Raw genomic sequence first — 5016 nt, forward strand, 5'->3', positions numbered from 1 at the left:
ATATCTTCTGTGTGGTATAATGCTGACTGCTCATCTTCTCCCCTATGACAAGTAATACTCATATTAAACAGGGCCCCTTTTTTTATTGCCATAGCCTTGACAGGTGGCAGGTTCTAGAAAATAGGTCTGCAGATATTGCAATGCATGGACCACCTCTGATTTAGAAAAATCTGTAGCACCGCAAGGCTGTCTAAAAGATATTTGTAGTCAAAAAGACTAGTTCATGTTCTGTCTCTCCCACTCAGTAACTGTGTGGAGGCCATAGTGTGGTTAACTCTCCCAAATTCCTTTCCACCCCAGCTGTCAGTCCAGGCCATTCTCAATGATCCAGTTTTTCCGCCAGAGACCAGTTCAGAAACGAGCTGGTCTGAACCAGCCAGAGGTCAATGAAATGTAAGAAGATGCTTGCTTGGGGCTTCTGGGAAAGAAGCCCTCTGTTTTCTGTTGACTATGAACAAGGAAGCCCATAGCCCAGCTGACACCAGCAGCCACCTCGCAGCCAGGAGGGCAGTCAGACTTAGAGTGAAGCCCCAGAGAGCACAGCAGAGTAGACAGAAAGGGATCTGGGTGCCAGTCATATCATGGAGTTGCTGAACCAACAATGACAGATTTTTTTATCTTGGAAGAGATAAATTTCCTGTTTTTAAGCCACTTAAATTGGACTTTTCTGTTACTTGTGGGCACAGGTACTCTGACACACTGGTAATTGGGCAAGTGACTTCACATCTTTAGCCCACATTTCTCAGCAGGCAGGATGAGAATAATATACGCTTTACCTATTTTAGAGGTTGGTTATGAAAGTCTTTGAGAAAGTTATTACTACGCTGCAGAAGAACGAGAAAATCTAGGAGAGCATAGTGGTAGTGAGTTTTCTGCAAGGTCAATGGGAGGCTATTTAAAGGACGTTTTATATAAAATGACCCCTTGTTCCTTCACTATGATCGTGTCCTTTCTTTCATGAGGGATGATGTTATATAACTTTCTCTCTCTCAAATATCATTATTTGGAAAAATACAAAGTTGGGCACTCTATATTAATATTCCAATCGTTTTTGGTCATTTTACTAGTCTGTAAAATCCCCAAATCTGGAATCCACCATGTGAAAATTCTTGGAAAGTGACAAAAATGTAAAAAACCTGAGCTGTTCCTATTTTTTTAGTTAAGCAGAGAATATTTTCTGAACAAACTCCTATTTGAAGGAAAGAAAGTTGTGCTCAGTGCACAGAAATATAAATGGCTTTACCGTCTCCCAGAATTGTGTGATTCATGAGAAGGAGGAGGAGAGAAGGAGAGGGACTTCAGTAGGTAATTTGCTCCTTATGTCCCTTAGATACCACTGGAAAGCATTAGGACCTTCTTCAAGTCCTATCCCTCAGAAGCCCTGAGTCTCCTGTTCACACAAATAAACCCTGCAGGGGGAACCTGCGTTTGTCTGCCCTGCTTTCATTTTCATTTCACTGGGCACGTGCCTTCCCCTGAAGTGAAGAGAGAATATTTGTTCCTTGGTAGATTCACGTCCGTGATTGTGTCGTAGAGGTAGAATACCTGTGGAATGTGGAAATAAACGTTACCCTTTCTTATACAAACATTTAGAAAGGAAATACAGTAAATCCTTATAAGTATTAGTTTTTAAAGCATCCTTTTAAAGTGACTGTTTCAGTGAACAAAACCTTTTCTCTACTCAGCCATCCATTTGTCCTTCACCACACAAAGGCCTCTTTGTAATGGTATGCATTAAAATGTTTTGACAATTTTACTTTATTTCAAATGCCGTATGAAATAAAGTTAATAAGTAAGTAACTTTAGCAAGTTAGACACTCCCCATGACTAAAATGTTTGGTATTCAAAAGGTAATGCCAATATCTTGCCACTCAGAGCAGACTTTCTCAAAGATAATGAGAATCAGTTAACCCTTCTATAAATGCACAGCATTAACATTGTATATACAAGCTGAGTAAGGTTTCTATTTCTACATGATAATAACCCTAATGACCCATGAAACATGCCCTAATACCACATGAAACATTAAAAATGGAGGAAATTCAGAAAGTATCTAATCAACCTCCTTGTTTTAAGAACCCAGGTGACTGAGTGATGTAGTTGAAAGTACGTAGGCTTAGAGACAGGTAGGCAGATCTGCCCCAAGCTTGTCTCTGCCATTTGCCAGCTGTGAGGCCCTAAAACGACATTCGTCACTCACCACCCCTCACCCCCACCCCCACTACCCACCCCTACTTCTTTATCTGTGAAGTGAGAATAATACTATTCAGAGATCATCAAAGTCACAGATACCTGGGAAGTTAAGTGTCTTTCTCAAAGTTATCCAATTAGTTTAACCTTCAGAGCCCAAATTAGGAAGCATGTATGGATGCTGTTTCCCTGCACCATTAGAACATAATCAATTAGCAAAGATCTTGTACATATGGCTACTGAATAGAGGGGGCAGCGGGCTGAAATTCATAAAGGCCCAGCCATTTGGGCAGGATGTGTGACAACTCTGATGCGCAGTGCTTGCTATGGTTTGAAGGTGTCCCCCAAAAGTCCATGTGATGGAGACTTAATCTCCAATGCAACAGTGTTAGGAGGTGAGGCCTCATAAGAGGTGATTGAGTCCTGAGGCAGAGCCTCATTAATGTTGTTAGCTCAGAAGCAGGTTAGTTATAAGAGTTGGTTGTTACAAATTGAGTCCAGCCCCAGTACTCCGCTCTATCTTAAGTGCTTGCTTACACCTTGTGTCCTTCTCCCACGGGAAGACTCTCACCAAATGCCAAGGCCCCATGCTCTTGGACTGCCCAGTCTGCAGAAACATGAGCCAAATAAACTTCTATTCTTTATAAATTGCCTCATCTGTGATATTCTGTTGAAGCAGCAGAAAATGGATTAAGACAGTGCTCTTTTCAGAGCTCCCTCTGGGTTGGCCAAGGCTTTGCTAAGTCTTCCTTGTAGTTCAGTTTCTCCCACTGCTCAATCCTGCTTCTGTTCACAGGTATTAATTCCTTATAAATATCTTGTGCCACAAACTCTGTCTTAGCATTTTCTTCAGAGAGCCAAACTTGCAACATAAAGTGTCACACCTTCCTAAAGAGTGTGGGCTGGCACTTTGCCTCAGTTTCTCTCAGGCAGTTTCAGTGCTAAACAGGAGGGCTGTCCTAGACCAACCAACCTGATCTCAAACTCTAGCTTATATCTCAACCTTTCCTCCCAGCCTCATCCTCCAACACTCCTCCCATGAGGAGGTTTGGTATTCAAGCAGCACAGGTTTGCTTCCCATCTTTAAAACACACAGCCCTGTTGCCTTGGAGAAATGCCCTCCCTATTCCTCTCTGCCCGAACTTGACTAATCAAGCTGAGCGATCTACCACTGCACTTACTTGCTGTTGACTTTGGCAGAGATGAATTTCTTTATTTCTTTTTTTTTTTTTCCACACAAGATTTAAACCACAGCCAAGCCCTAAACCAGCTAAGCCTGGGGTATTGTGAACTAGACTCAACAGGCAAACAAGGCAATTCCAGGCCACTTCTGGGCCTGTGACCTGAGGAGGTTTGATCTATCTTTCACAGCTTCCTGACTTCTCAATTAGTCATTCTTTCAACAAATATTTATGGAGCACTGTCTGAGGCACTGGGAATAGATCACCAAATAAAACAATCATGTTCCCCGTCCTCAGAGCTTACGGTCTAAGGTCAAAGACAAAAATCCAACAAAAAAGCAAATAAACGTAATTGCCTGTGTAGGATGCTGACAGGGTGCAGTGAAGGAAAATAAAGGTGAAATGTAAGACCCTACTTAGCTGCCAGGAAAGGCCTCTCTAGAAAACGACATTTAAGTTGGGCCTAAAAGACAAGAAGACATGAGAGTCAGGGGAGATCACTCCAGCCAGAGGGACTACACCCAATCATCCTTTGTTTATTGATCAACTAAGTTACTTCTAAGTTGAGAACCAAAATATAGGAAGAAAACCATCTTCTAATCAAGAGAATGAAGTGTCATGTTGACTTACCAAAAAAAAAAAAAAAAAAGAAAGAAAGAAAGATTGTTTTGTTTTAGTCTATAATCGATTCTTATATATTTCAAAAATAATTTTTAAAAATAATCTCTTGCAGTCTTGACCTGAATATATTGCTTCATGGCTCTGTGCTTTTGGACATTTGCTATACTTAATCTAGAATATGTTTCTACACTGTTTACTCACAGAACCCTTCCTTGCTTATGCTTTTTTTTCTTTTTTCTCTTTAATTGTATTTTTTTTTAAACATGGAATGCTTCATGAATTTGCATATCATCCTTGCACAGGGACCAGTTAATCTTCTCTGTATCATTCCAATTTTAGTATATGTGCTACCAAAGCAAGCACTTTTGCTTTTTCTTAAAGACTTGCTTTAAATATCTTCTCTCTTTTTTAGTAGCATTTTTTAAATTGAAATACACTTCACATGACATAAAATTCACCATATTAAAGTGTGTATTTAGTGGTTTTTAGCAAATTCACTATGTTGTACAACTATCACCACTATCTAATTCTAAAATATTTTCATCACCCCAAAAAGAACTCCAGTACCTATTAATGGTTAGTCTCAATTCTCCTCTACCTCAGTCCCCTGACAACCACTCATCTACTTTCTGTCTCTATGAATTTGGCCATTTTGGACGTTTTATATAAGTTCTATCATATGACACATGTTCTTTTGTGTCTGGTTTTTTCATTGAATATAATGTTTTCAGGGTTTAATCATGTTATGGAATATATCAGTATTTCATTCCTCTTTATAGCTCAATAATATCCCATGGTATAGATTCTATTTTATTTATTCATTACCTGATTAACATTTAGATTATTTCTACTTTTGACTATTGTAAATAATGGTGCCATGTTATTTGTGTACAAGTTTTTCTGTGAACACCTGTTTTCAGTTCTCTTATATATTTAGGAGCAGAACTGCTGGGTCATATGGTAATTCTGTGTTTAACTTTTTGAGGAACTGCCAAGCTATTTTTCACAGAAGCTACACCATTTT

At 39.6% G+C, this 5016-nt stretch overlaps 1 non-coding gene across 1 annotated transcript; it reads right to left on the reverse strand.

Moving 5' to 3' along the window:
- Nucleotides 1-4249: 4249 nt before the first annotated feature.
- On the reverse strand, nucleotides 4250-4355 carry LOC123648698. The gene has a single exon (XR_006738724.1). It is a non-coding gene; the product is annotated as a U6 spliceosomal RNA (small nuclear RNA).
- Nucleotides 4356-5016: the final 661 nt, after the last annotated feature.

Source organism: Lemur catta, chromosome 12, assembly GCF_020740605.2.
Source record: "Lemur catta isolate mLemCat1 chromosome 12, mLemCat1.pri, whole genome shotgun sequence".
In the NCBI taxonomy this organism is placed as follows: domain Eukaryota; kingdom Metazoa; phylum Chordata; class Mammalia; order Primates; family Lemuridae; genus Lemur; species Lemur catta.